The following is an 18,794-nucleotide window of genomic DNA, read 5'->3' as shown; positions in this document are numbered from 1 at the left end:
CCAGGGAAGAGGTGATTTTGCAGTTCCAGGCCAAAGACAGTCTGCAGGCAGAATTTCCTCTTCCTCCAAAATGTCATTTCTCTTTCTTGTAATTGGGTTGGATGAGACCCACCCACATTATGATTGTAAACTACTTTATTCAAAGTCTACTGACTTAAATGTCCATTTTATCTAAAAAAATACCCTCACAGCAACATCTACCCTAATGTTTGACCACATGTGTATCATGGCCTAGCCAAGTTCACATATACTAACCATCACAGTAGGGGATTAATAAATATTTTTGAATGACAATATTACATAATTATGAATAAATTTTCATTGCTGTGAGCTCATTTCTTTTATAAGGAATTTATGGTCCTTTACAGATTTTTGGATATGTTAAATTCTTTTTTTTCAAGCTCTGGTATTATATATATGTGTCTAGGTAGCTTAGTGTTGTGGATAGATAGATGGATGAAAGACTGGATGGACAAATGGTATATAGCCATATAGATACCTAGATAATATACTGGTCTAGCAAACCATCATTTTTGGATATTAAGCCATTACAGATATATTCTTTGAAATTTTTAATTCTTCTGTGTATTGGAAACAGTCCCGTCAAATTTTATTTCAAGGTTACTATAAACCATGGATGGAGAGAACTAAGAATATGGCATAAGTGAAATCTCTGCAAATGAGAATTTCAAGGAGAAAGGGAGACTTCCTTCTGACCCATGTCCACATGAAGGAGAAGGGAATGCCAGTTAGTCAGATGCTAATGTTAAAATTCCTATTTATTTCTGTCCCCAGATCAGTCCCCTTCAAGTGGGAGGGTGCTGTGGAACTATTCATATGTGTGAGAAGACATCTTCATCTAGTCTGAGGGTACCTGTGGGTCTCTAAGGAACCTTGGTATTTGGCTCAGCTCCATATATGATATAGAGCTAGAGCAATATTCTGGCCTTTGCTGAAGGTGGTGGCTGAATAAATAAGAGTGAAGCAGCACCTCTAGCTTTCTCTGCATGAGATGCGGGAGACAAAAGTTTGTGCATGTCCTGGCAGAGAAATATTTAGGAGCTAAGAAGGATGGTGGAATAATACAGGTGCAGGGATCAGAAGAGATTATAAAATACTATAAATGCTATAAAATACTATAAATCCTATAAAATAGGACTTTTGTCTCTAGGAACAAATGGATGGATACCATGGACCTTAGCAGTGGGTGCCAGAATATCCCCCAACAGGTAAGACTGGAAGAACTGCCTCTCAGTAGACATGAGTCCAGAAACCAAGGCCAACTTGCAGAAGCCACAAGAAACTGAGACCTTCTTGTTCCCCTGTCACCCTAAGGTGCCTCAGTGCCATTTTAGGGAAAAGTACCAGGTGGAAAAGAAAGTCCAAAAAAGCTGAGCATTTTCCTGAGACTGACTTATTCATCCAAAAATAAAGTTATTTAAAATGAAAGGGACTGTGGCTCAGTGTAAATTGCCCTCACCACCCTGGTCCATCACTCTATCCCCCAACCTTCTTTACTTTGTAAGTGCTAAACTCATCAGGGAAAGGACTTATAAAAAAAAAAAAAAAATCCGTTGTAGAACATAAACAGTTACATCTTTTTCTGTATCTGAGTAGTACTAAGTAAATTTTTAACCCTGCATCCCTCCTTCTTTCTATATATGTCTCTCTCAACTACTTTCAAATCTATAATACAAAGTATTTTCTATAACTATGATGTTACCTTCCCATAACAGGTTTTGGGAGGAAAAATAATTTTCCCTCTATACTTGTTTTATTACTGGACCACCCAGTAATGAAAGACAGATTAACAGAAGAAAAACAAACAAATTTAATAACATATATTCTTCCTGCATACATGGGAGATATCCAGGAAAACTGAGTAACTCCCTGAAATGGCCCAAGCCATCTACTTAAATACCATCTCCAGCTAATAAAAATCTCTTGGGGGGTCAGGAGGCAGTTTTGGAAGGTTTGTGGGCACAACACTGTGAACAAGGGTATGGTTGTTATGCAGATTTAAGAACTTGCCGTTTCTGGAGATTGTCATCCTTTTCTTCCTGGTACAAAGAGAAAGACACAGTTAGAAATAAAGATTTCCCCCCCCCCCAAAAAAAAAAAGAAATAAAGATTTCCCTTATAAAAGTAAATGACCCTTACAAAAGGGAAACTTCTACTCTGTTTTCAGAGCTTCTCCTGTGTCTGCTCTTTCTTTTTATTTTTTTTTTAACATCTTTATTGGAGTATAATTGCTTTACAACGGTGTGTTAGTTTCTGCTGTACAACAAAGTGAATCAGCTATACATATACATATGTCCCCATAGCTCCTCCCTCTTGCGTCACCCTCCCTCCCACCCTCCCTACCCCACCCCTCTAGGTAGTCACAAAGCACCCAACTGATCTACCTGTGCTATGCGGCTGCTTCCCACTAGCAGTTTTACATTTGGTAGTGTATATATGTCCATGCCACTCTCTCACTTTGAGGGGGAAGGGTAAGCTGTCTGCTGTTTCTTAAACATAACCAGCTCAAGATAATCCTTATACCAAAGAGACATATTTTGTGTGCAAATTTTGCTCCTCTTTGCAGGAAACTATCATTATTTTTCTAGAACGAGGCATGAAGCCGATGTAATTCAATGACTTGTTTCTAGTCACACAGTAAGTCACAAGGAGGGATATAATCAAGATTAAATCCTTAGTTTCTCGATTTTTTTTATTGCCAGGTGTGTGAAGTCACACTGTCTTCCAATATACTTCCTGATATTTCTGGTTATTTGTATTTTTATATAAGAAATAATGTCAATAAGAATTATGAGTAAAACATTACATAAACCAGTAAATAAATCAAAATTAATTCACCCTCGTGCCATCTGTACATATGTGGCTCTTCTGGTTGTTTTAAAGGGCCCTGGCCACTTTGTGTGAACTTCTCCGGGAGGGGCTGGAGGAGAGATGTGAGCGGAAAGGATCAAATGGGAATTTCATGACCACATTTCACTTGGCTTGAAACTCTTCCTATCACTAGAGAAAATGTGAACTCCTAGAAAATGGCCCAACTTCACTGGCCAGGACTAAGTATAGAATTTAGGAAGAGTACAAATGAAAACAGCCAACTTTACCATAATCATGAGTGAGGAATGAGGGAATCCTTTTGTCTGAGAGTATCAAGGCTCTCTAGGGTAGCTTCCAGGGCTGTGTTTTCCTTCACTTCTCCTCCCTTTAAAGAGTGATCAGAAGCTCAAAGGACCTATTGTTTAATCCCTTCATATGAATATATCCATCTCTGTACTTGCTTCTACTGACGCCCCCAGGTTCCTGGGCTTAATTTCTATCTTTACTTCTTAATCACAAATTATAGTCTCCGTTGCACGTGCGTGTCAGATAAAATGGTTCTTTCCCATAAACTCTTCAAATCTGTACATTTGAGGAAGGTTTTTTTTTTTTACTTTTTAGGGTTTTTTCCTTAGAAATTAAGGAAATTGGGGTACACATCTTTCATCTCTTAGGAAGCAGCCTATTCTATATAGCTCAAACACTTGCTGAAGAGATTCTCAAAACCCTCATGGTACACATACATGATCACTTTGAAGAAACGACTTCAGTTATGCCTCAGTGTTTTCCCTATATACATTTTATTTTACCTGCTCATATTTTTGTGTCGAAAACCAGTGAAACACATGAAACAAAAATACTTTCAACTTGTGACCTTAATTGGGATAAGAAGTTCTCTGGCTACACTTGCCCTAAATCACTGTTGCAGAAAGCAACTTGAGAGGAGATAAAGCACTAAAAAGAACACGAAAAAAGAAGCAGCACTGACATTAGTTGTACTATTCGTTGGCACACCAGACAATCTCACACTTTCTGGCTAATCAGGATAGTGACCACCTTTCTATGTTAAGGGCATCCTCTATTCCTTGGACCTTTGAGCAAGTAGAGTCCACCTCTCCCTGTGAAGCTGAAAATGCCATATTCATTATTTCCCAGCCTCCCTTTCAGGTGGAGCACAGTCATGGGTCCTATGCTCTGCCAGACTCTGAATTGGGTGATAATGATGCAGAGAAACAGGAGCTACAGAATTCTCTCTGAAAGAGTGGTGGCTACAGAGAATCCAATTTCCTGAGGTAGAGTGCTGACTATGTCGACAGCCCTGTAGAAAAAACATGGCAGCCAGTTTTGGGTTGTGGGAGTTCCAGTTTATAGTGCCTGGGGGTTGGGCTTCCCTGGTGGCGCAGTGGTTGAGAATCCGCCTGCCGATGCAGGAAACACGGGTTCGTGCCCGGGTCCGGGAAGATCCCACATGCCGCGGAGCAACTAAGCCCGTGAGCCATGGCCGCTAGGCCTGTGCGTCCGGAGCCTGTGCTCCGCAACGGGAGAGGCCACAACAGTGAGAGGCCCGCATACCGGAAAAAAAAATAAATAAATAAATAAAAATAATAAATAAAAAAATAAAAAAATAAAAAATAAAAAAATATAGTGCCTGGGGGTAGAGGCAGTGTCCTCACTAGATCAGTTCTCCAGCACAGCTTTGAGCTTTATTCATTGTTATATCATCTCTCTTCTTATTTCTTCAGCCCTTCTCATGAGGCTGTGTATTACTCAGTATTTGATAAATTCATTTTCTGCTTAATTCAGTCAGAGCTAATTTATTTGGCTTATAACTAAAAATACTGACACACAAAGCAATTATTTCTGCCTTAAGGAGAAATAATTTTGAAAAGTCCATTCAAACCATTGGAAATTACTTTCAAGTCCAAATGCTGTATAATGAATTCTCTGAAGAAACGATTAAATTATTGTATGATGTGACTCTTTCCGAAAATTAGATGGAGCTATTTGTGTGTTTAAACTACCCCGACTCGCAACATTTTTTAAAAATTTACTGAATAGAACACTACTTTTCACATATCAGAGTTAGTCTGTTATTGAAAAACGATGTGTTCTCATGTGAATGGCATTATTTTCTCTTTGCATTCTCCACAGCTCCAATATTTTTAGAAAACATTTTGCACTCAATTAATGTTTGATTATTAATTTATTGTTTGATTGTTTTGGAAATGTGAGCAGGCAGCAGAATCCAAAAAATCATCATACCTGTGAACATATGGCCTGTTATTCATACCTATGAACGCAGGTCAATTTGGTGTCTTGGATAAATTGCATAGAAAAAAATAAAACATTTGCTATTGAATGGGCATTAAAATGTTGAAAGATATTAAAATACTTTTGTGGCCAGTATTTGCAAGTGATAATTATGGGATGATGTCTTAGACATTTGGGCTTTATATTACAGAAACAGGCTTAGAACAAACTTGTGCAAAATGGAGGAATTTATTTTGTGAGTACAGAACTATCTCATGAAAGCTAGGAGTAAAAGGTGCACTGGGGATTCATGATGGAAGTGAGGTAACTAGAGTACCCAGGGAGTCATTCTTTGATCTCTTTTCTTTTTTGTCTTTGAGCCAATAGATCTCATCCCAGCTGCTCTTTTACATCTCCTACATTGTTCTTTCTCTAGTTCAAGTTTTTTGTTTCTCTACAGACAGGTTCCTTACCTCAGCACCAATCACCTTCAGAGACCTGGTGCAAAATATCTGCTGACCTCACTTTCCATTTTATTGGAGGGAATTTGGCTAAAATTGAATCAAATGTTCACCCCTGGCATAACCAATGCGGCACAGATGGTGCAATTTCATGTATAAATACTGCTCCTAGGGACCATTCCTCATGAGATTTTTTGGTACTGGAGATGTAAATCTCAGGAAACTAGGTGTTGGGAAGTTGGGAACTATGTCAAAAATTGTCTTCTACAGATTTTAATAAAAGTACCCTCTTTAAGAGAAGTTAACAGGCATTCCATTTTGTTTTATCACTTTGGGATTTAAAACACTTTGGAGGCAAAAATAACTTGTAATTCATAATGCTTACAAAATAAACATTTAAATTGCACTTAAAGTTGTCAACTTGTGCTCTACTTTGTATATTACTTCAATGACTTCATTTATATTCTGATCTTTCATTTCAGGAACATCTTAGTAAGTAGACATGAGGAAAAGGTAAAGTATGCCTAATTCAAATATCTGGAAAACTTTGTTGTCATTTCCCTGAGGAATCAGAAAAATATCCAGTGACTTCTGTCTCTATCATTTCAGGTTTCTATGAAAAATGTTCTCTGAACATACATAATAGTATTTTTAATATTTCTACCACCCTTATGAGGAGGAAAGCACATTCTAGGAAAAAGCTGGGCTCAAGAACTGATACATCAGGAGTGTTTTTAATGGGTGTGATCTAGCAAACCACCAACAGTTAAGGTTCTTATATCTACGATGTTCTATGTGTAATCACACCAGGATAACCGATTAAATGATACTTGGATGTACATTCTCTTTCCTCTATTGCTTTCTTTTCATGTATTTTGAATATTTCATGTAGAACATCTAATTTACAGTATGCTTTGCAATATTTTTTTCTGAGAATTCACAAATTAACAAAGTATTATAATTGACTGATGAAAAACCTAAAGTTGGGACAACTGGAAAATCTCTGAAAGCATTCTCCTGCCCCACTGTGCAGCTTGTCAATATTCTCTACCCATTAGGATAGATGTAAAGGATACCTCTCAGATTGATGTCAGGTACCCTTTTTTTTTTTTTTTTTTTTTTTTTTTTGCGGTACGCGGGCCTCTCACTGTTGTGGCCTCTCCCGTTGCAGAGCACAGGCTCCAGACGCACAGGCCCAGCGGCCATGGCTCACGGGCCTAGCCACTCTGCGGGACGTGGGATCCTCCCGGACCAGGGCACGAACCCGCGTCCCCTGCATCGGCAGGCGGACTCTCAACCACTGCATCACCAGGGAAGCCCAGGTACCATTTTTATATGGGACTTGCTCACTCCTTAAAAGCTTTCTGCTTCCTCTATGGTTCCTATTTTCTCTAGGAAGGCAAAAATAGGATTTTTTTTTTTAAACATGAATTCTAGCTGAGGATGAGCATAGAGAGAATCTATTAATCCTGTTATTTTTCAAGTCCTGGAAATAGGCCCTGGAAGCATGTAGTGAGAAGAAACAGAAGAAACATAATCTCAGCAGAAGAATTAAAAATAAAGCAATCAATCTCTACTGTGTCTCCTAGCTTTTCTTTAGGGCTTAAAGATTTTTTTCAGAGTTACAATTTGAGAGATTTTGAAAAGTTTATTTCAACCAAAGTCTGTGGTGGAGAAGAAAAATTCCCTCTACCTTTTCTTGGCTCTTCTGGTTGGTCTAACAATTAAATTGACATGAGACATGAAAAAAATCAAATTTAATTTCTCATGTACGGGGGCTCCATAAGAAAAATGAGACTCATTGATTTTCAGGTAATTGAAGCTTATGTGTGGTCCTGAACTAAGCAGAAGGGGGTAGGGGTCTGGGACTTCAAAGAGGAGAAAGATAATTTACAGAAAGATGGGAAAAGCAAATGTTTGGTAAGCAGATGTTTGCTGGGCCATGCAGAAAAAATGGGACACAGAGAGGACTTTGGTCTTCAAGCTCTGCCCAGTTTTCCCTGCCACACCTAGACCAGATTGTTTATATTTAGATCTCTCTGAAGCTACTACTCTTCTGAGACCAGGCCCTTTATCTAAATATTTTTAGGAGGTTAAGAGGGAGGTAAAAAGAGAAACTTCCTGAGTCTACTATTTCTTAAAAATAATCAGCCTAAAATAATCCTTACGCCAAAGAGACACATTTGGGGGCAGCAAATTTTGCCCCCCTTCATCTGCAACCTTTGACTCATCATAATTTTTCCCATTTCCCAGACCCCACAAAAAATAACCAGAAATATATTTTTATAATCTAGCTCAAATTGTTTCTTCTTTCATTAAGTACAAAATGGTAGTTACTTTTGAGGGACCTCGACTTTTATGGTAATATGTAGGTGCTATTGAGAATAATACAAAGAAAATATAACCAAGAAAGCACCTAATAATAGAGATAAGACAAACACGTATAAGTGGCTTAAGAGAATACAGTTTCACTACAACAACAACAACGACATGCATTACTGAATCCTGTATTTGGTTCTGCTCAGCACTTCCATATTTGCTTTCAGGGCTAAAGAAAACATTACATTTACTTGTATTTTTCGATTTTATCATTAGCCTTTCTTAAGGAGTCCCCATCGATTAAAGAACTGTCCTAAGCCCTGGGATATATTATACAATTTATTTCCCTCCAGGAAGGAGATTAAAATTTAATTCAGAGACAGGAAAACAAATAAAAACTAATCAATTTTATGCTGGAGCTTTATAAGCACAGCAGTCTGGGAAATTCTGCTTTATGAATGGACCTAGTTTATCATAACTTTTGTTTGCTTTTGGACTTTAATTCTCAGAGGGGCTTGTAAGATAGATTCATTGGTCTAGAACTATTTCCTGCAGCAATAATGCTATTGTAATTCTATTGTAAGATCAATACATGGGAAAGAAACAAAACTTGAAAAATCAGATGTGTTGTAAGCCTAAGACATAGGATGGGGCATCTGCTATTTTTCAGAGCTATATTTTGTTGTCTGTATACTTTTTAAAAAGAATTTTCCCCATAAACATGTTGCCTTCCATATGAAGGTTGGTTTTGTTGTTTATCCTTTAACATGATCACAGAGTTTCCTTGAGGTTCTGAGACACCCATATCCTCTAGTAGCACTTCTGGAACTTGCCTAGTGAGAAACATCACCAAGGGAGAGTTACTAAAATGCATATTCCTGGTTCCTGGCCAAACCTAGTAACAGGGCCAAGTTCTCCACTAACCACATAGACAAAGTTCCTAGGGTCCATGGTACTTTTAGAATCTAAAAAAGCTTTCTATTTCTTTCAAAATTGGAAGAAAAAAATAAAATCCATATATTTTTCTTTATGCCAACAGTTGTAAAATATAATGTTTTATATATATATATATATATTTTATGGCTAAAACGGTACTCTGAAGGCAAAAGAGTCTAGGGCCCATGAAAGTCAGAATCTGGCCTTGCCTAGAATACCAGAATAACCAGAATACCTGCATTTAAGGAGCACACATAAGAAGGTTTCCGAAACACTACTTGAGCAGTGTTTCAATACTATATTCCCTCTGGATTCAGTCAGGGTTCACTTAGGGATATACGATCACTGCGAGCATTATGAAATAAGGGGTATATTACAGGGGTTAGATCACACACTACTGTGGGACGCCCCGAGAATGAAGGTCTGGAAAGGGGATCTGGAGGCCAGCTCTCCCGAGTACGGGCATGGATGGAAGGGTGGACGCTGGCAGGGGAATCCGGAAAGCCGGCTTGTGCAGCTGAGGGAGCAGGACATGGCGAGCCGATTGAAGTCTCCGTAGGGCTGTTGCCGCTGCATCTGTTGGGGGTGGGGTCGCGCTTTGTCCCCACGGCTGGCTGCCTGGCAAAGAAGTGGGACATGGAGCAAAGGAATGCGAGGCAAGCTTGAACGCACCGGCAGGCACTCGGCCTCGGACTCTGACTACAGCCAACTGGACGACCTTTGGAGGGTAATGACCGCTTCCTTCCCGCCTTCCAAAACTCCCGCAAATCGCTCCTGCGGCCACACACCTGAAGCCTCCCGGAGGAGGATTCTGGAAAATGTAGTTCCGGCTTAGCCCAGCGGGGTGCAAATCGCTGCACCTTCTGACCTTCAGAAGATGAATCATTTTCACGTGTTGAATCGATTTCACCTGAGCGGGGTTATGTTTTTCCACGTGAGTGCACTCTTTTCTCTCCTGCCGCCTCACTCACTAGCTGTGGGATCTGGCGGAGGTTTTCCGAGCTTCGTAATTCTCACATTCCGCACACGAAACAGAGATGGGAAGAGCAGCGCTGTGGAAGATTGTGAGAACTGAATGAGACAGATAAGGTGGGGTGTTTCTGCTACAGTGTCGGGCACGTGGTAAGTGCTAAATAAACGTTACTATTACTAGTCTTCATAAAGTAGGCCACAATTCAAGTGAGTGACTCTAATATAACTGAAAATAGTTCCAAATCTGCGTCGTCACAGTGTTGTTTGCGGTCTTGAGAACTTAAACCCAGAGAGAAGCTTCAGACTGTCTAAAAGGAACAATCATTAGATGGCTGACTTTGTAACAGCAACTTTGAAGGCCAGTAGAAATCAAGGGAATAACATCTTCAATTTGCTGAGAGCAAATAACTGGCAACCTAAAACTATCAAGAATAAAGCAAAATTTCACACATAAGAGATTTGCTACTAGAGAAACTTATCTTTTTTTGAGTTTTAAAACTTTTTTAATGAGGCAGTAGAGAAACTTTTGTAATAGAAATTCTAAAATATGTATTTTATTTATTTATTTGTGTGTGTGTGTGTGTGTGTGTGTGTGTGTGGTACGCGGGCCTCTCATTGCTGCGGCCTCTCCCTTTGCGGAGCGCAGGCTCCGGACGCACAGGCTCAGCGGCCATGGCTCACGGGCCCAGCCGCTCCGCGGCACGTGGGATCTTCCTGAACCGGGGCAAGAACCCGTGTCCCCTGCATCGGCAGGCGGATTCTCAACCACTGCGCCACCAGGGAAGCCCTAAAATATGTATTTTAAATGGAAGGAAAATAATTCTGGAAAGAAAAAGTGAAATCTGAAAGAGGAATTGTAAGCACAGATGTAAAATGTAACTAAATCTAAATTATTAACAATGCTAAAAATAGTGTTAATACTAATACTTTTAGTAACTGATTCCTTCTGGTAGCCTTTACCACTGAACAAGAATCACCTGGGTTTCTGTGACTTGTTTTGAATCTTTGCTGTAGCAGAAACCCCAAAATGTAGCTGTTTTGCTTTAGGTGGGGCATCCCTCTTAAAAGGTTGGAAAAGATTCCAAAATTGACACCTGCATTTGATGTTATGACAGGCATATTCTATATTGAATAAAGGTCAAAGTAATAATGATCACTCTAGTACAAGTGTTGTATCTAAATCAAGAAAAGAGTCTATGTTTCAGTATTCTTTTAACCATTACCATTTTTCAGGGGCTAGACTCACATATGCTAGACCCTCACACCCTGCTTCTCCAATCTGTTCTCTGAATCTATAAGCCTGTTGTTTTCCTTTTTGTTTTGTTTTGCTTGTTTGTTTAGATTACACATAAAGAGAGATCATTTGATAGCTCACTTAGCATAATGCCATCATGGTTTATCCATGTTGTTGCAAATGGCAAGATTTCATTCTTTTTTATGATTGATTGGGTAATATTCCATTTTATATATATATATCTATATATGTATGTATCTCACAAATTCCTTATTCATTCATCCATCAGGGGACACTTAGGTTGTTTTCATGTCTTGGCTATTGTAAATAATAAGGCAGTGAACATTGGGGTGCACATATGTTTTGGGGTTAGTGTTTTCATTTTCTTCAGCTAAATCAGTTCCACCCAAAAGTGGAATTGCTGGGTCATATGATAGTTCTATTTTTAATTTGTTTATAAACCTCCATATTGTTTTACATAGTCGTTGCACCAACTTTTATTTCCACCAACAGTGCACAGGTGTTCCCTTTTTGCCACATCCTCACCAAAACTTATTTCTTATCTTTTTGATAATAGCCATTCTAACAGGTGTGAGATGATATCTCATTGTGGTTTTGAGGGACTAGACTTTTAGAGCTTTTGCAAATCTGACTACAACAGCGGCTACTACTTTTCTCCTGGTATATATTCTTCCTTTCTTTGATAGAGACCGACTTTCTTACTTTTAATTCATCACAAAGCTACCCAGAATAGAGACTACAGTTTCCAGTCTCCCTGGTAACTAGCTGTAGATATGAGATTAAATTGTGGCCAGTGAGCTACATTAAAAGGTAATGGATGCAAGTTCCAGGATATGCCCTTAAGAGGAAGGACTGTGCTGTCAACTGTCTGCCACACCCAGTTTTTTGAGGCTAGACTGTGAATGTGGTGGTGAGCAGTTTTGGACCCTGAGGAGGAGGAGCCCACCCTAGAGATAGCAGAGGAACAGGAGGGAAGAAGCCTGAGTTTTAGACTCTGCAGAGTGCCTCATCAGTCTGGACTTTCAGGCTTGTTTAAGTCATTGTTATTTTATATCTATGATACTTAATTGAACTATATAATATGAACTGAATAATAGAGTGACTATTAAAAAACACATGTATATAAATATATAGGCACACTGAAATTTTTACTGCAAACATGGCTTTGATCTTTATATTTTATGAAAACATTAACTTTTTTATATGCTGTGAATAGTTCATTAATTTTGAAAACCACTTGATATTTTAGAAGATAATACTGTGATCATGAGAGCACTGGAGAAATCTGTAGGGGATGTTCTATGATAATACTTTTATTTGTAAAGCAGGTACCCTCCAGAAAAAAACTGTGTGCCTTTTAAGACTAAATTTTTTTGTGCCCTGTCCAAATATATAGGTCATTTTAAGTAAAAACAGGAATAATATGATATGATCTTTTTTGGTTTAATTTTAATAAAACTGTAATGGAATCTCAGAACCAAGACAACTCACATATCTAGTCACTTCACTTTATTGAAGAGAACTTTGACAAAAATAGCTGATTGTTTCCTATGTCTAGACAAAATCACTTTGTAGAAGGTAGAAAGCTAACCTTTTTAAAAATATTAGGAACTGGTTAGATTACACAGTATGTAAGCCTACCTTTCATGCAGCACTAAATAATTCTATCACATCTTTCTTTTAATAATTCATTTGGGATTACAATATTTGAGCCACATGTTAAGCTTCGTGTTTCATGTATAAATTATTTACATTCTTCCTTCTCTCAGGAAACTAGTGACTAAGTTAGATTTACAATAAGAAAATACTGACCTTACAGATTTAAATACTCAGTTACCAAAAATCTGAATATACATATTTCTATAGGATTAACGTGACAAGACTTAATGCTTATATTTCAAAAATTATAAAGTGTATCAGAATTAACTGTATAATTGCATTAACAGTTTTATATCAGAATTTTATTTGCTACTTATGTTTTGATTGCAGGATTAGACCTGTGCTTTTAGTTTTTAATTTTTTTATGTTTAATAAATCAACTCTATACTAAGAATAGAAAATTTTCAGTAACTTAATTTTTATAAGAAAAATATAATTATATAGATATTTTAATAAGAAAAATACCTTCTCCTTTTCTAACATGAATTTTTCTTTAAAATTATTATTTATGAGCAACACTGTAGAGCATAGTATCCCTAAAATTTGAAGGTGAAATCAAAGTTTTCCAGTTTTCTCTGGTTTGGAAGAAAGTGGATATAGGCAATAGCATTTGCTCTACAGTGTAATAATGGAATAATTATTAAATTTCTCTGTTAAAGAATATCCTAAAGAGACATGGGATAATAATCTTAGCATCTTCGATTGTAAGAATAATGGTGATTGACATTGTGAAGATGTGGAAAAACATGAAAGGTGAGAATAGTTTCATCTAAGATATGGTAAAAATAACATTTCATTTTCCTTTTAAACACTGTGGTTTATTGTTTTAAAAATATAGGAAATACAGAAAAGACAATTACCCATAATATCACTATCTTGAGATAACCATTGTTAACATTTTGATATATTTCTGTTGTGCTGTTTATTCTGAACGTGTAAGCTTATATAACTACAACAAATCTATAACTCTATTATAATAGCAAATTTACATTGTAGTCATACTTTGATAGACTTGACACTTACATATATTTTAAATAGGCTTTTTAACAACTTTATTTCATAAGATTCTTATAATCATTTGCATTCAGAAAGTAATTATCTTTTCAAATACTATTAATAGGAAGCAAGATGAAGATGGCATTTGAGACATCATTTATTTATTCAATATCTTACCTCATCTTCTTTCATCATTATAGGGCAGTAGTCATGTGATATTTTGACCCTATTAATGAAAATAAAATTATTATGCCACTTGTCCTGCTCTCTTGCAAATGAGACTTAAAAATGTCTCCAAACACTTGTGACTCTTCAGAACATCTTGGCACTTAAATCGTGATGATACCCAAAACTTAGTAGCCTGCCTTAAAGGGGCAGGTATAGATAGGCATGTAAACACATCATTACAATTGAGGAAGTGCTTCTACAGGTAAATGTAATATACTTTGGAAGCACCTATTATTCCTTACTAAAAATATTTATGGACCACTCTCCCCACACATACACACCACTTGAGAATGTTAGGGGATTTGTAAGAATCATGTACTTCTGTTCGTTTTTCTTATTTGCACTTTTTAATGCTTTCCTGGGTGTGGATAAATAACCTTTTGAGGTATTTAATTAATTCTTTTAATCTTTAGTTTCTAGTCTGTGAAACAGATTTGAAGAAAGTACTGTATTCTAGTGTTATTTAAGTAATTAAAAAATAATTATTCCTTATAACTCAAAATACAGTATAGAACAGTATTGAGAAAGTCAATCAGATGTTAGTTTCTTTGGATTATATTACAGAATGTTTGGCTGCATATCTGTGGCATACTCACCTGCCTAATAACACCAATGTTAGCCCAAGTTTCTAGACCTTAAAAAAGCAGTATAATTTCTGGGTCTGACAACATTTTATGCATGTGAAACAGAAATATTTATAAATATGATGTTCAGGTTTGACACAGATACTTATCTTTTTATACAGGGCAAGTAATAGAAATGTAAGATTGTTCAATAGGTCAGTGATACAGCAAATACATATTTTATCATAATTTGATTATACTATAAAATTTCTTATTATATAATTTACAATGTATGCTATTCATCAGTTTTTAAATGTTCTTGCTTTCTAATTTCTGCTTAATCTACTCCATTTGAGCATTTGCAAAATGAACAGTACTGAGATAGTGTTCTCCAGGATGATTAAAGTCATTCTAAAAATCTTCCCATCACTCCTTCCATTCTAAGAAAACGTGACATTTTAATGAACAAGCTGCTCTATAGTGGTGGAAAGTTTTACTGTGTATGGTTTACACATTCTTAAGTAGAAGATTTACATGCCAGTTCCCTCTGTAAGCCTTGCTTGACAGAGTAGAAGCATATTTTTAAGTTCCTTCTGATTATGAATAGGGCACCAAAGACCAAATGTTTATAGAGTGTAAATATTTTACTCATTGACCAAAATGACTTCTACTGTTAAAGTGCCTCTCAGTTGACTATAGTCTACATGCTGCATCTGTTGTACCTTGGCATCCTGCCAGGTGTCTGGTAAAGGGAAGGAATGGGAAGAGACAGGCACAAAATTTAGCCCTACTGATGGAACAGAGAAACTGAGTGGCACATCCTACCACCTCAGCGTGTCACGTGCGGGTTTAGGGCAGTAGAAGCAACAAGTTGTTTCAGCACATTTATAGAGCATGACTTTAGGGGGTTCTGCGGAATGGCTGGCCATGAAGAGAAGTTGGCCTTAGAGAAGTCTTTCAAGAGACAGTGAGATGTCCATTCATCAGTCTGAGATTCAATAATAGACTCCAAATTCTTGGAGAAAACTGTCAGAAGAAAGACATACATCTAAGGCTAATTGAAATTCCTAGACCGGTAACTTAGGTAGTTACTAAAGAACTAAGGAACAAGCAAGATTTCTGGAGCCTAATCAATGACCAAAGGCAGTATAATGTACAGTCAGATTGTTGAGGTCTAAATCCTGGCTATTCAGTTTAGTAACTGTGAGATCAGGGGCTGTGATTTAAACTCTTTTTAGCCTTTTGTAAAATGGAGATAATAATAGTCCCTATTTCATAAGCTTGTTTTGAGGATTAGATGAGATGAATGTAAAGTAAGTTTCTTGGCTTCATTTCTGACACATATCAGGCTTTCAAGAAATATTAAATAAATATTAGCAGTAATTACCATGGCAAGATAATCCCTTTGGTCATTTCTCTCTGCTCTCCCTCTCTCCCTCTTCTTCCTTGAGGTAGCCATGATCTTTGGTGTTCCATAGCCTCAGGGGAGGTTGCCTTGCTGGGCCAAAAGTAAAAGCGATTTAAACTCATATCTTTCCTTGCCATTTGATGCCTAAAAGCCTTGGGATGAAGGAATTGGGGAAATGCTTATGAGTGTAACTAGAGGAGAAAAGAAAAATTTGAAAGATCAAGAGAAAACACAGAGGTATTACCTCTTGTCTAACAGTAGGTGAGAAGACACCAAAGATAAAGGTGGTAAGGAGAGACTATGGATGCTGAACAATAAACATCAGAATCCCCAGTCTCAGGATGGCATTCTTGCTCTATGTAAACCATGAAAACAGAGTTTCCAGATTAGAACCTCTTCACAGGTACACGGTAACAGTTTCAGTTGTGACTCCTGAGGTTCAAATGTCAGTGTCTGGCTTCCTTTCCCAGGCCATATTTCACTAAGACCTTGAAAAAGAATGGGGCCCTAATAATGACTTAATTAGAATTTCCCACCTGCCATGTATAGAGACTTAGAATCCATTCTAATTTGATTATTTAATACCTGTTTAAAACGGCTATTTCCTATGTACTTGGGTTTGTGGATTGTGATTCAGATGTTCGACATTATGATCATTAGCACACTATGTGAGTAAGGACTAAAGGATTAGGAATATTATGAGAATTTGGAACCTTTATATTGAACCTTGTGTTATATAGAACTGGGGCTAAATGAGTACCTTGTGGATCAGGTAATTTTTGACTTCGGAAATTAGCATAAGGCTAAGCCCACAGGCAAAGGCACACTGATCAACCTTTTGGGAGGAAGAGAAATGCTGGCTGAAGTAATCTTCCTTAAGCTCTTTTAACATGTGCTTTAAGGGAGCTCTGTTAATTTATGGAATATATGTCCTAGCTTAGTTCTAAAAATTTACAAAAAAATTAAGTATTATTTGACACTAACATCAGTTTAATTTTCAAAGATGATTTTGTGCTATAGTTATCAATATTGAAATTAGCCCAAATAATGTAACCATCATTTTTACTTGGAAGTATGTACCAAGTGTACTAACCTCTACAAAGTCAAATTTGTAAAATTTCATTCTCAGCAATTGCTTTGAATGGCCTTTAGAAACACAAAACGAAACTAGATCTTCTTGCCTAGCACATAGTTTTTTTATATTATTGGATTAATCAGAAGTTGGGGATATCTCCAAGGAGACAAAACAAAAATAACACAGGTGGAGGAAAAAAGATTAAAATTGGAATTGGAGCCTATTTAACACCCAAAGGGTGAGGTGTCTCTCAACATAAATGCCATCCTTGCTGGAGTCAGGTGACTAGACAGTGAGCTGTTTGGAAGATAGAAGTCCTTAGGCTCTTTTATGAAGGCCAGGACCCTAAAAGGTGAATAAATCATTCCCATTTGGTACCTCCCCTGATTGCTAAGAGCGGAAAATGAATACTCTGGAAGAGCACTAATTAAGTTCAACTAAATATAAGCCTATAATCGAAGAGCACCAAACATATAAGAAAACGAAGGGTCATGAGTGAGAGTCAGTAGGAAAAAGCTGTTACTTTAGGAGTGCCAATAACCTCAGCTATTGGAATTGTAGGGGAGGCAAAACTTGACCTTTACCTTCTTTAGGTTTTCAGATGGGCGGGAGAATTTAATTGACATAAAACGTATTACCAAGAGAAAAGCATGCAAATGTAGGTCTTATGTGACAGAAGGAAAAGAAGATCCAAAGAAGTAACGAAACCTAAATACTTTTATACTAGTTTGAACAAAGAGAGGCAATTATGAAAAAGTAACTAAAATATATAGGGAGGCTAATCAAAGATAAGAATTATTTTAACACGGTCTATTTGTACAGAATTTTCTAGGCTTTGACTCCCATCACAGAATGTTTCTTTTCTCCTGGTACACGGAGGACATCTTTTATATGAGAGTTTTATCTTGTGTTCCAGGAAGAAAAGAGGAGATCAGAATGCCCTTCTTATGTCTGCTGTTTTTCAAGTACCTTTAACTGAAAATAATCCTTATGCCAAAGTGGCATATTTTGGGGGTGGCATATTCTGCAAGCCTTCAGAATCATTATATATAACATATAAAGTAATTTTATATGAAATATTAAAATAAAAAACATAAACCATAAAATTATAAAAAGGAGAAACTAACAAACTATTCAAAATGATTAGGATATCTGGAAGAGCCAAAATAAGCTTTAAGAAAGAAAAATATAATTATTGAAATAACTTTAAAAAAATCAATATATGGTTTGAACGGTAGGTTAGACAAAACTAATGAGATACTGGTGAACTGAAGAAATTACAGTATGGCACAGAGAAGCGAGGGGATTGAAAAAATAAAAGTGAGATCTAGCTATTTAGAGAATAGAAGTCCTGGTATCAATATATATCTAATTTAAATCCCAGAAGGACAGAATAACTGAAATGAAAGAAAGGAAATATCTCAGAATATGACCATTGGATCTTTTCTGTTACTGCTGAAAGATAGAGTAAAAGTAACCAATGCTTAAAACTATTGTAGGGAAACACACATGGAAAAAAAATAAAAGCAGATCTTAAACTATATTAGAGAGAAAAGACAAATCTCCTCAAAGGAGTGCCAATTTGAAGGACAGTTGTTTGCCAACAGCTGTAATGGATGTGATAGATCTGAGAATAGTATCTTCAAAGTGCAGAGAAAATAAGTGTAAACCTAGTTTTTTGTAGTTAACCAAATTAATTTTTATTCATTACTGCTTTAATTCCTTCTAGCTCAGTTTCAAGCACTGAGTGAATTATTCTCTACATTTCATGGCTGATTTTTATTATTCCTATATTACATTTTAATATTTTATATATACATAACTTAAACATAATATATAA

The sequence above is a fragment of the Kogia breviceps genome, chromosome 9, assembly GCF_026419965.1.
Source record: "Kogia breviceps isolate mKogBre1 chromosome 9, mKogBre1 haplotype 1, whole genome shotgun sequence".
NCBI classification, from domain to species: Eukaryota; Metazoa; Chordata; class Mammalia; order Artiodactyla; family Physeteridae; genus Kogia; species Kogia breviceps.
Note: the sequence above shows the minus strand (reverse complement) of the source record.